Here is a 13,545-nt window from a genome sequence, read left to right as displayed (position 1 = left end):
CAGCACCCACCCCTGTGGTCAGCGCATCCTCCCGGCACAAGGGGAAGGGAGGCTTTGCTCTGAGTGGGGAGGTTAGAGATTTTTGCAGAAGGGCGAGTCCTGGAACCCTTCGGTGGGAGGCTGAGTGCTCCCTCCTCTCCTTCTCCAGAGTCACAGGGAAGGTGGCAGCATCACCTGCAGAGCAGAAGAGGGAACCGGGCGGAGGCTAGAGGGTCTTTCCCCATTTCTCATCCTAACTCTGAATGTGAACTGAAGGGACAGGCCTCCCCTGCCAGCCCCCACAGGCCCCCCTCTAATGCCCAGGCAGGGCTGTCTGGCTGCGCCCCAGGGCTCACTCTCACTTCCTCCTCAGGGGTCTCTGGGCACAGGCTCCCCAGGGAACATTAGATTTGTGGGTCTTAGAACAGTGGACTCAAGGCCCCCTAAGAAGCAGACTTGGTTTAAGCCGGGAATGAGTCTCCCTGATGAAGGTGCTCACAGCATTTCTTTGTCCTTCCTTAAGGTGCCCTCCTTGCCTGCCTTCCTAACTGCACGCCGCCTGAGGTCCCTGACCTCTGTCACCATGCCTCGGAAGCACAAAAACAAGTCTCATGCCCACGGGAAACGCCACCAGGTCCAGGGGGAAGCTCAGGAGCCCCAGGCCAGTGCTGCTGCAGCCCCAGGAGAGGAGCGCCCCTCCTCCCCCTCTTCTGTCCCTCAGGGTTCTCCCCCAAGCTCCCCTGCTTCTGGCGATCCCCAGGAGCTTCAGGGAGCCATGGCCCCTAGCTGTCCTGATGCAGGGCCTTCCTGCGCAGGATCTGATGAAGGTGCCCAGGGCCCAGAGGAGGAAAGTGAAGATGCCGCCCAGTCAGCCCTGGTCGTTCGGAGCTTTCGCAGAGATCCTCTGAACAGGAAGGCCAGCATGCTGGTGGAGTTCCTGCTGGAGAAGTACAACAAGAAGGAGCCCATCACGCAGAACGCCCTGAAGAAGGTCATCAGCAGCAAGTACAAGGAGCACTTCCCTGAGATCCTGAGGAGAGCCTCAGAGCGCGTGGAGCTGGTGTTTGGCCTGGAGCTGAAGGAAGTCGACTGCAGCAGGAACATCTACGCCCTCATCAACAAGTTCAGTCTCGGGGCTGAGGAAGGTTCACGTGGTGAGCGGGGGATGCCCAAGTCTGGTCTCCTCATGGCGCTCCTGGGCATCATCTTTATGAAGGGTAACCGTGCCACCGAGGAGGAGGTCTGGGATTTCCTCAGTGTCTTGGGGATCTATGATGGGAGGAACCACTCCATCTTTGGGGAGCCCAGAAAGCTCATCACCAAAGATCTAGTGGAGAAGGGGTACCTAATCTACCGCCGGGTGTCCAGACGTGATCCTCCGAGCTACGAGTTCCTGTGGGGCCCGAGAGCTTATGCTGAGACCAGTAAGATGAAGGTGTTGGAAGTTCTGGCCAAGATCCAGGATACGGTCCCGAGTTCCTTCCCAGACCTCTTTCACGAGGCTCTGAGAGATCAGGTGCAGAGGGCAGGGCTGAGAGGCGCTGCCATTCCTCCCCCTATGGCTAAGGCCAGTGCCCCTTCCAGGGCCAAGTCCTGCAGCTCCTCCCACATCTAGGGAGGGGGCAGGGCACTTTGTTCCCTTTGTGTCGGAAGAGAACGGTCCACCTCTATATAGCGTAGGGTAGTATGGGTGGAGGGAACAAAACCCATATGTTCTTCACAGTTCTAAGTAGTATGGGCGTTTAGGTGCAGTTTCAACAAAATGTGTATGTTTTCCTTTTATCCATATGAATTATACCTAGTCAAAAAAATGATCTAGGTAGGTAGGTAGTAGTGTTTTATATTTTTAAATGTTACTACTCTTCATAATGTTTATTGTGCTACAGAATCTAGGTTTATTAATGTCATGGATGTCATGTTTACTGCTGTTAGGTTTATGATTAGGAGTTTTTATTTGTAAACAAGTTGAAAAAACTTCAGTATTTTCTTGGTGGCCCAGAACGAGGTAACATGGCGTTGGAATAGAATTTTACTTGGAAATGTGTAAGAATCCTAGAGATAAATATTTGGAATCACAAAGCTTTCAGAGTAAATGCTGGTTTACTCTTCGTTTGTCTTATCTGTCCTCTTTCCTAGTAAAAGTTAATAACTTGGACTAAGATTTGCTTAGCTTACTCAAACTGTATGACACTTAAATGATAATAAAGTAGAGTCTTTTCTCATCATTTCCTTTTTTCCAAATTAATTGATCATCTTCTGTTTAGAAGGCTTTTTTATAGTACTGGGTTGGTAAAAAAAAATGACTAAGTCCCTGCCCATGGAATTTTGAGTCTAGCAGCAGGTACCATATAAGGAAGGTGGTGAGATAAGTCTAAAGAATAAACAAATCATAAATTAAAAGGGGGGAGGTGTGGAAGAGGAGGCTCCAGATGAGAGCAAGCAAGTCTAAGTTACCTGATTAAGGCGGCATTGGTTCTTGGGAAACATCTAGTTCTCGGTGGGAGGTAATTTTCAGTCCAGATGCATGGTGGGCTAGATGAAGCTGTGGCAGTGATGCCAGACACTCATATGATGGTTCTCAGAGGTGAGGCTGTAAACCTGGAATCTATCTAAACCATATATTCACCATTCTTTCGGGTTATCAGGAAACCATAGGGAATGGAAGGGGCCCTGTGCGCTTGAGCCAGTGCAAGTGAACCCTCAAACTACATGTTTTCATCAAAAGCTGTCCAGAGAGTTTCTGAGAAATAAGGCTGATACCTATTGAAGTGAGATGGCAAGATGTCACTGGACTGTCTCTCTTTTTTGGGGATGGGAGCATCAGAGCTTGCTCTGTTCAATGGGAAGTTTAATTAGGTTATCTTGAGTGTAATTTGGCAAACTTTCAGAGAGGGCTCAATTTTTAGTGGCAATGGTTATTAAATTAGGGGTGGTTTGGATAAAAGGGATCTGAGAGGGAAATTGCTGGTCCTTGAGACAAATGAACTTGTACTTGCATCCATGTGGAGAAGATAACTTCACATCCATATTAAAACAGAAGCTCCAATAGGGAAAAACGGCTTAATTTTACTTGCTTAGGAGCATTAGTGCCAATGTGGATTTGATTATTGTTTGAGGTTGAATATTCTCTAATATAGACTGGAAATAAAATTATGTGATGGACGTTTGCTATCATTTGGGGTAAAAATCATCTTTGTAATTACTGCCATTCATTGAAATTACCAACGTTTGTCTCATACTCTGCCAGGTGATTTACATACATCACACGTGTCTGTGGTCCCACACTAAAGACTCTCAAGCACACTTTGCAGATAAAGAAGCTGGAATAAAGAAGCTCAAATTCAAAGCTCATGAATGACAGGAGCTGGACTGATCCGCGGCACCGAAATCCTCTAGAGCCCATACCATGCCACTCCTCCGGGAGTGACCAACCTTGGGTCACTTCCTCATTCTGAACACTAGTCCAAAAGGTATTTCACACGTTAAATAGCAGAATTTCCCAAGAAGGCTTTCAGAGAAGAGACAGGAGTCAATGAAAAGATAGATGAATGAAGGCTGAGGAGACAAAAAACACATCATAACTGAAGTCACAGAGAGACTGGCCTGTGTCTGCTCTCAGATGTCCAAGACAGGGCTGCCAGGCTGAGGATTCCCTCCCTTCATTTCAGGGCTTGGAAGGACATGATCTTTGTTCTACAAGGGTCACTGTAGTGTTAAAAATAGGAAATTCAGAGTCCCCCAGGAGTCATGGTGAGGAACCTGAGTGAGGGCATTACCCCAACGCTGAAGAGAGTGGGCCCCAAGAAGCCTGAATCCTGATGTCATCCCTGAAGGGGCACAGGTAGGAGTAGCCTCGAGTGGCATTCCCAGACTTTCCCTCTCTGGCACCACAGGACTGAGGACCTTAGTCTGAGGAGAGCTCCCTTACGTAAACAAAGAAAGGAGCCCCAAACCCTGCCAGGAGTCAAGCTTTGGACTTGTGAAACCCCCTGACCTCAGAACTCAGGAAACCCCACAGAACCCTGCCCTGCCCTTCCTGGCATCCCTGGGATACCTCCTGATTGTTGACATGACATGCCCATTTCCTTCTGTGATGTCACAAGGGGATTTGGGACATGGCCCAAGAGGTATAGCCTAGGGCCAGCAGTGGGATTATTTCCAGGTTTTCCAGAAACCAGCTGAATACCCTGAAGTCAAAGGGACCCACACACCCCAAGACCATATGATTCATCTCATCCTCTGCACCTCAGAAGATCAAGGACAGGTATGGAGGGATGAGGAGAATCTTACTTCCTCCTAGGGGTCTCATGGAGATGCTTGCCCTACTATAAGAAAGTACAGTAGTATAAGGGGTGGGCCTAAGCGGAAGGGAGATAGAATTTCAGGCCACAAAAGAGGTCAAAGCAAGGACTAAGGGATCATCTACCAATAAAAAGAAGTGATAAAGAATCCAGCCCTGTTCTTATAGCCCTTGAAGAACCAGGGCAGAGTGATCAAGCTGAAGTACCACCAACATTTATTTATTTCAGGTGTGTAGAAGGTGAAACCCTTAGTATGAAGTTGCAGATACCATTCCAAGAAAGGGGTGGGGACACCAGGCCCTATGGGGAACCAAATGAAGTACTCTTAATGAGTATTGAGGACTCCAGAGGCCAGGACACAACTTCCCACTGAGCACTCAGTACCGGGTGATAACTACTGAATGGGGTGATAAGCTGAGGATCCCTTCACTCCTCAGAAATCCCACGGAGGTTTGTGATGCCAACTATCGAACACCAGAGGGAAAGGTTCCGATGACTGGCCACCAGTTGGGTGGTGGTCTTGAATGTGAAATAACAGAGGCCTCTGTGTAGGAGAATACCAGCCCCTTCTGTCAGCCCAGCATACCCGAGGCAGGGGTAGCAGGAAACAGCCTAGAGATCACTCTAATTTCCTTCAAGATGTTTCTCAAAGGACAGGCTCATTAGGAGAATAGGAACCCTGGGGGTTTTCAGAACAGTGCCTCAAGAAAACCACAAATGTAGCCTTCCTTATAACCAAGGTGGTATTTCCCTGCTGCAGCTACACATTCAACATTCATCATCCTGCGGGCGCTTGTCACCTACCCTCCTACTCACACTTATAATCCCTATCTCCTAGCACAGTCATCATGCCTCGGGGTCAGAATCATAAGCTCTGCATCCAAGAGAAACCCCACCAGGCCCAAGATGAGCCCCAGAGTCACAAGGGAGTTGAGCCCGCTGCAGTAATGGAAGAGCTTCCCTCTACCTCTTTTCTTTTAGAAGATAATTCACAGAGCTCATCAGCTACTGGGTCAAATAGCACTTCCCAGGGGTCTTCCGAGCCCTATCTACTACCAGCACCTTTTCAAGTACTTCTGACGTATCTGATGAGGAAGATACCAGTCAAGATGAGGAAGATTCACGTTCCTCCCATGGCTCATCTTCTACCGAGAACACCTACAGTGATACTCTTAACACCATGACAAGTTTGTTGGAGCAGTTCCTCCTGTATAAGTAAAAAATAAAGTAGCCCATTATTAAGGAAGACATGCTGAAGATTATCCACCCAAGACACCATGACCGATTTGCCGAGATTCTCAAGAGAGCTTCTGAACACATCGAGGCTCTCTTTGTAGTTGACTTGAAGGAAGTTGACTCAACCATCCACTCCTATGACCTTGTCAGAAAACTGAACCTGCCCAACAATGGCAGGGAGTGGGATGGTAGGGGCTTACCTAAGACCAGTTTCTTGATGATAGTTCTGGGTGTCATATTCGTGAAGGGTGACTGTGCCGCTGAGGAAGACATCTGGAGATTCTTGAATATGATGCGAGTATATGCTGGGAGAAAATACTTCATCTACACTTCATCTACGGAGAGCCCAGGAAGATCATCACCAAAGACTTAGTGATAATGAAGTACCTGGAGTACCACCAGGTTGCCAGTAGTGATCCTGCATGTTACGAGTTCCTGTGGGACCCAAGAGCCCATGCTGAAACCAGCAAAATGAAAGTCTTGGAATTTTTGGCAAAAGTGAATGATACGGTCTCCAGTGCCTTCTCATCACTATATCAAGAAGCTTTGCGAGATGAGGAGAGAGCTCGAGCCACAGCCAGGCCTGGAACAACTGTCACTTCCAGGCACATTCCATGGCCACGTCCAGCAATTTCTCCCACCTTTACTGAAGACCAAGACTTTTAAAAAATCATCCAGATAAGAACATTTGATATCAAAATGGGGACTTTTGTTGAAATGGGATAAAATTGCTGGGAGAATGGAATGAAAAAATAAAATGAAAAAAATTTCAAAACATGATCAACCTTGATTTTTCTCCATCTTTTTTGTCTTCTGTTTTGTAAAATTAAATAATTTATACCTCAATAGGCTTATTAAAAAATGCAGGAGGTATTAAACCTTAACAAGTTAGACCTCTCACTGTATTCACTTATTTCTTGAACATCTGCTCTTTGAAAGGCTCTATGCTAGTTCTGGTGAGGCTAATATCAAGACCAAGCCTATGCCCATACAACTTTAGAAACAGGAGCTGCAATCACATAAGGAAGATGTTGAGATTGCCTTTATGAACGACAGGAAAGTAAAAAGACTATCCAGGAAGAAATCTCTACCTGGGGTAACATCCTGATTTGCTAGGCTTTCCACAACAAAATCCCACAGGATGCGTGGCTGAAAGAACTGAAATTCTCAGAGTTCTAGAGGCTGCAAGTCCAAGTTGAGGGCTGGTTTACCCTAAGGCCTCTCCCCTTGGTGGCCATGTGGCCGCCCTCTTCACTTGGAATTCCTTTTGAGTGCATATATCCCTGGTGCCTCCTTTTGTGTCCCAATCACTTCTTTTGTCACACTGGGTTATGGCTCACCCTAATGACTTCATTTTAACTCACCATTTCTTTAAAGACCTTATCTCTTACTACAGTTGCATTCTGAAGTACTCTGAGTTATGCCTTCAATATGCATTTTTGGAGGGGACACAATTTGGCCCCTAACAGACAGAAATCGAAGGTGTCTCTGCTCTAATCTCAACGCAGGAGATTCCAGTGCGCAGACTGCTATTCTTCAAACATCGTCTCCAGGGAGTTTCTGAGATGTAACGGTGAACTCCCTTCAGGTGTGCAGGGAAGGAGGAAATTCTTCCCTTTACCCCTTTTGAGTTCTTGTGGTTAGACTACTAATAAAGCTGACACAAGACAGTGTAACAGGAGAAAAAGAGACAAATAGCAATTCATGTGCATAGTAGTGTCATAGAAATGGGACCTAAGAGGTCGGCAAAGTCATATCCATTGAGTAGGTGATGCTGTCCAACCATTTAATGCTGTGTCTTCCCCTCCTCTTCCTGCCTTCAATCTTTCCCAGCATCTCAACCTTTTCCAATGAGACAGTTCTTCACATCAGGTCGCCAAATGTTGGAGTTTCAGCTTCAACATCATTCCTTCCAATGAATGTTCAGGACTGATATCTCTTAGAATTGACTGGTTAGATGTCCTTGCAGTCCAAGGGACACTCACTCATCTTCCCCAAGAGGAGCAAGATGGCAAGAGGAGTTGATGAACGTGGAATACATCTCTCTCCACGGATACATCAGGAATACACCTTCAGACACAGAAGTGCATGCAGAATGACAGCTGAGAGTGGACAGGAGTACATGACCAGCAGAAAAGAATATATAGACCCACCGAAACATCAAGATCAGGCCCTGAGCCTTTAGAGTGGGTCCACTGGCCCCAAGATCCTAGACTACCAGAGAACTAACCCTAGGGATATCAAATAGTGAGAATTCACACAAAGGAAACCACTGTAATACAAGACTTGCCATCACCAAATCAGATAGCACACTCTGCACGATGCTTCATCCAAACAGCAAAGCAAACAAAAATACAAATCCCATCATCAGCAGACAGGATGACCAACTTACTCAGCCTTGCCCATCAGAGGAAAAAACAAACAAACAAAAACTCAGCACAAATCTCACCCTATAAGCAGCTTACACAAACCACTGGACCAACCTTAGAGCGCAGAAACAAAAAGGAAGAAACAATTCAACCTTGAAGCCTGGGAAGAGGAGACCTCAAATATGATAAGTAAAATAATAATAATAATGAAAAAGTTAGAGAAATACTACACCAATGAAAGAACAAACCAGAAACACAGAAGTCCAAATAAATGAAGAGGAAATAGGCAAACTACCTGATCAAGAATTCATTGCTAAAGGGAATGCAGTGATACAGATACTTTGGAAACTGTCTGGCAATTTCTTTTAAGTTAAATACAGTCTTATCATATGATCTAGCAAATGAAAGTTAAGGTATTTGCTGAAAAGAGCCAAAGGCTTAAGCCCATCCAAAAACATTCACCCAAATTTTAATAGCAGAATAAGTCATAGCTTCCAAGAAGCGAAATCACCAAAGATGACTTTCAGTAGATGAGTGAGTAAACAAGCTATGGTAAGCTACATGGAACGCTATTCTGTCCTGGAAGAAAACATTTCAAACCATAAAAAGGTATAGAGAAAATCCAATGTATATGGATTAGCAGAAGGAGCCAGTATAAAAAGCCTACATACTGTATGATTCCATCAATGTTACATTCAGGAAAATGCAAATCTTTGAAAAAGTAAAACGATCAGTAGTTGTCTGGGGTTCCAAGTGAGGTGTTGAGGGATGAACAGATGGAGCATGGGAGATACATAGGGCATTCAAACTCCTCTGTAGGACACAATGCTGACTGAGTTGATAAGATCATACATTTGTCAAACACTAAAGAAGAAGAGAGTTCCAGAATAATATCTATTTCTACTTTATTGACTACGCCAAAGCCTTCGACTGTGTGGATCACAATAAACTGTGGAAAATTCTGAATGAGATGGGGATACCAGACCACCTGACCTGCCTCTTGAGAAACCTGTATCCAGGTCAGGAAGCAACAGTTAGAACTGGACATGGAACAACAGACTGGTTCCTAAAAGGTGGGAATGGAAATTGATACAGCCACTATGGAGAACAGTAGGGAGAGTCCTTTAAAAACTAGGATTAAAACTACCATATGACCCAGCAATAGAAATACTGGGCATAAACACTGAGAAAAGAATAATTGCAAAGACATCTGTATAATATCCAATGTTCATTGCAGCACTACATACAATAGACAGGACATGGAAGCAAGGTAGACTTCAACTGACAGATGACTGGATAAAGAAGTTGTGGTAGCCACATACAGTGGAATAGTAGCCATAAAAAAGAACGCATGTAAGTCACTTGCAGTGAGGTGGATGCACCTAGAGCCTGTTATACAGAGCAAAGTAAGTTACAAACAGAAAAATAATGTACATTAACACATATACATGGAAAGTAGAAAATGGTTCTTAAGAACCTATTTGAAACGCAGGAATAGTGACACAGATGTAGAGAATGGACATGTGGACACAACAACGGAAGGAGTGGGTAGGATGAATTGAGAGAGTGGCACTGACAAATATAGAGTACCATGTGTACAAAAGATAACTGGGGAGAAATTGCTATATAATACAGGGAGCTCAGCCTGGTGCTGTGTGACAGCCTAGAGAGGTGAGATGAGGGGGTGGGAGGAAGTCTCATCAGCCAGGAGGAATATGTATACTTAGAGCTGATTCATCCTGGTGTATAGCAGAAACAACACAACATTATAAAGCAACTATCTGTCGATTAAAACAACATTTTAAAAGTTGACTAGTGTAAAAACTAGAAAAAAATATGGATAAGAACACGTAGCCAGTACAGAGTTATAGGCACAAATGCAAAATGAATAAAAGTCAGCAATAATGAAAAGCAAAATATCACAATAAGGATTTGATCCTCGAATTAAAATTCTTAGGTAACAGGCACAGAAGATATTGACACATGTAACGAACTTCAGAAATCTGGCATAAAAAAGATCAACAGAGCAAAATCAAGAGACTGGTCTAGAACAATCTACAATACGCAGACCATGTAACAGAAAACACACCATAAACAAAAGCAGCAATATAAATAATGTAGCTACAAAGAAACCTTAGAAAAATGCATGCAGTCTACAAAGGCAACAAGAAGAATTTCCTGAGCGCCATAGGAAAAAGAAGTCTCAAACAGAATAGTATGCTATGTGTATTCAGTGTAAGACTGTAGACTTTCCTTAAATCCTTTACAGATTTAGTTCCACATTCAGAGTAGCTGAGACCACAATCAAACGTGGGCAGTTGTTTCCTGTACCCAGAACAAACCATGGAAAGCTTATACAAGGAATAAAGACAACTACTAACAAAAGCAAGAACACAAAACTAAACAATCTCTGAGGAACAATAAGTCTCCATTGAACTGGACCCTATGACTGCCCAGGTCGGGGAGTACTTTGAGGCTGACACAGGTGCGCAGGCCACAAAGGAAACAGACAACAGGATCAGCTGGAAAAGGCTTTGAACTGGAGCACCTGATTCTTCCACCGGGCCGTGGGACCATGAATCTCTACTGCGTCACTTAAAGAACCTGAGGCAGCATCTCAGAGACCCATGCCAGGATCATGGGGCATCAAAGTTTGGGGTGGACATGGCAGTATGGCCCAGAGGTCATGAAATAACCAGCACAAACTTTGTTAGTGGTTGACAACTGGCACTTTTAAATGATCAGCTTAAGAGACTGTCACACATGGACTAAAAGAAAAAATCTTGTATCACAGTAAGTGTACAAAAGGACAGAAATTCATCTCAGGACTTTCGAGCAATGCCCCTGCAATCGACGAAGAGCCCACAGCGAAAACTGCCAGGCTAAGGAGCCCCTTCACTTTCTCTGCTGGGATTGTGTGGGGCATGGTTGGGGACAGGCATGGATTTATACCATAAAGGGAAGGATTTCCAGGCTCCGCCTGCAGTCAACATGAAGATCCTGAGTGAGATGTGAGCAGTTCTACGCTACAGAAGGCATTCTCCCACCCTTCCCTCTTGCTTATCTTACCTGCAGCAGCCATTTCCAGGTAGTCTTAGGCAGAAGCGTCCAGATGAGATGCCGGTGCACTTCTCACCAGGACTCTGGGGATTTGACATCGTCCAGGTGATGCCTTGTCCTCAGGTCAGCAGCCGGGACATAACGGAGCATTACGGTCAGGGCAAGACAGGGATAGAGGACAGAGAGCATCACTCAGCACACAGGAAGTGGCCCCAGAGTGCCCTCACTGTCCGTCTCAGCAGCTCCAGGAAGGCTGTCGGGCTCGGGCTCCCAGATTCTTCCTGCTTGGTTTATTGAGAAGTGCGAGGCAAGGAGTGAGGCCAGCTGAAGGAGCTCACCAGGGACAGCGCAGGACCCCCTATGAGGACAAGAAAGGACCACATCCCCATCTTGCCGGAAATTCCCCCGGAAGCCCGCCCACCCAGGCCCCGCCCCTGCTGTCCTCCTGCAGCCCAGATGCGCATGACAGGAAGTGATGGTCCGCTAACCAGGGTGGGGCTCATGCCATCTTTGAGAGGGCTGCTATCTTTGAGAGCGACTGTAGCTGTGACCAGAGGGAGGAGTCCGAGGTCTCATCAGGTGTCCAAGATGGAGATGACATGAGTTACAAGTGCACTGCATAGTTACAAAGATACGCCCTGGCACTCCCAACACCCTTTCCATCCGAAAAGAGGGGACTTCACAGCTCCCCGGAAACCCTGCACCTGCTCTCCGCCTGGAGGCTCGGGCCTGGCTCTTAGGGCAATGTCCATTGGCTTCGTACGCGGGTTCTCAGGACATAACCTGGGTCCAGGGGTGGTGGATCTGGGTGCAGGGTTGGTGGATCCTGGCTCTGTTCAGTAGAAGGAAGTCCAGGGTTTTGTGGATTGAAGGAGGGACCTGTGGGGGGACTGAGGGTCTCCACACCCAAGATTGGCGGCCACGCCTAACCCCTTATGCAGCGTGACTTGGTGGGAGAGCAACTGGTCAGCACCTCAGCAGTTCTAAAGGCTGAGGGGATCCCTGACTGCGATCGCTGTCACGGGACACTCAGGGAAGCGGAGACCTCGTTCCGAAGGACCGGCAGCCAGTCAGCAGAGGGAGGATGTCCGGGACCGGGAGGAATCAGGGTAATCACCATCCTCCGCGTCACACGGCCAACTCAGGACCCTCCTCTGTGGTCAGCACTTCCTCCCACTCAAACACGGCGACGGGGGCGGCTGTCTGTCAGGGGAGGTTGGAGCTTGCTTGTGAAGGGGCACCCTTGAGACAGCAGAAGGGCGGGTGCCGGCACTCTTCATTCGGGGCCTGAGCACTCCCTCCTCTCCTCCTCTGGGGTGACAGGGAAGGTGGCAGCGTCAACTTCAGAGCGAGAAAGGGAACAGGGTGGGTGGGTTTGTAGGTGGGGGTGGATATGAGGGATTCTTGCCCCAGTTTTCACCATGACTCTGGATGTGAACTGAGAGGAACTGCCCCCGTGCCAGCCCCAACAGGCCTCCCTCTAACGCCCAGGCAGGGCTGTCTGCCTGTGCCCCAGCAGTCACTCACTTCCTACTCAGCGGTCTCAAGGGACAGGCTCACCAGGAGAACACGAGACTTGTCGGTCCAAGAGGACTGGCCTCAAGGACCCCTCAGAGGCGACTTTGCTTATATCCGGGGAGGACTGTCCTCACTGAAGTTGCTCACAACATCTGCTTGTCCCTCCTTTAGGTGCCCTCCTTGCCTGCCACCCTGCCTGCACACACCTGTGACCCATAACCTGTGTCACCATGCCTCGGAGGCACAAGAACAAGTACCATGCCCGTGTGACATGCCACAGGTCCAGGGAGACGCTCACTTCCCAGGAGGCCCAGACTAGTGCTGCAGCCCCCAAAGAGGCGGGCCCTCCTCTCCCTTGTCTGTCCCTCAGGGTTTTCCCTCCAGCTCCCCTGCTACTGGAGATCACCAGGTACTTCAGGGAGCCATGGCCCCGAGCTCTCCTGATGCAGGGCCTTTCTGCACAGGATCTGATGAAGGTGCCCAGGGCCCAGAGGAGGAAAGTGTAGGAGCCTCCCAGGCAGCCCCAGCCACTCAGAGCACTCGCAAAGATCCTGACTACGAAGGCCAGCATGCTGGAGGGGTTCCTGCTGGACAAGTACCCCAAGCAGCAGCCCATCACGCAGAACACCCTGCTGAAGGTCGTCAGCAGGAAGTACAGGCAGCACTTCCCCAAGATCCTCAGGAGAGCCTCTGACCGCATGGAGCTGGTGTTTGGCCTGGAGTTGATGGATGTCGACCGTAGCAGGAAGATCTACGCCCTCATCAGCAAGCTCAACCTCAGGGACGATGAAGGTCCGAGTGATGAAGGAGGGCTGCCCAAGTCCGGTCTCCTCATGGTGCTCCTGGGCATTATCTTCGTGAAGGGTAACCGCGCAACTGGGAAAGAGATCTGGGAATTACTCAGTGTGTTGTAGGTCTAGGCTGGGTGGAGGCACTGGATCTTTGGGGAGACCAGAAGGCTCATCACCAAAGATCTGGTGCAGGGGAAGTACCTGAAGTACCGACCAGTGCCCAATAGCGAACCTCCGCACTACGAGTTCCTGTGGGGCCCGAGAGCTTGTGCTGAGACCAATAAGATGAAG

At 47.7% G+C, this 13,545-nt stretch overlaps 1 pseudogene; it reads left to right on the top strand.

Moving 5' to 3' along the window:
* The first annotated feature begins 1,989 nt into the window (after positions 1 to 1,989).
* Positions 1,990 to 12,969, top strand: LOC136154371 (melanoma-associated antigen B5-like; annotated as a pseudogene).
* The last annotated feature ends 576 nt before the right edge of the window (positions 12,970 to 13,545 follow it).

Source organism: Muntiacus reevesi, chromosome X (assembly GCF_963930625.1).
Source record: "Muntiacus reevesi chromosome X, mMunRee1.1, whole genome shotgun sequence".
In the NCBI taxonomy this organism is placed as follows: domain Eukaryota; kingdom Metazoa; phylum Chordata; class Mammalia; order Artiodactyla; family Cervidae; genus Muntiacus; species Muntiacus reevesi.
The sequence above is the reverse complement of the archived record's forward strand: the minus strand, read 5'-3'. Positions and strand labels throughout refer to the sequence as shown.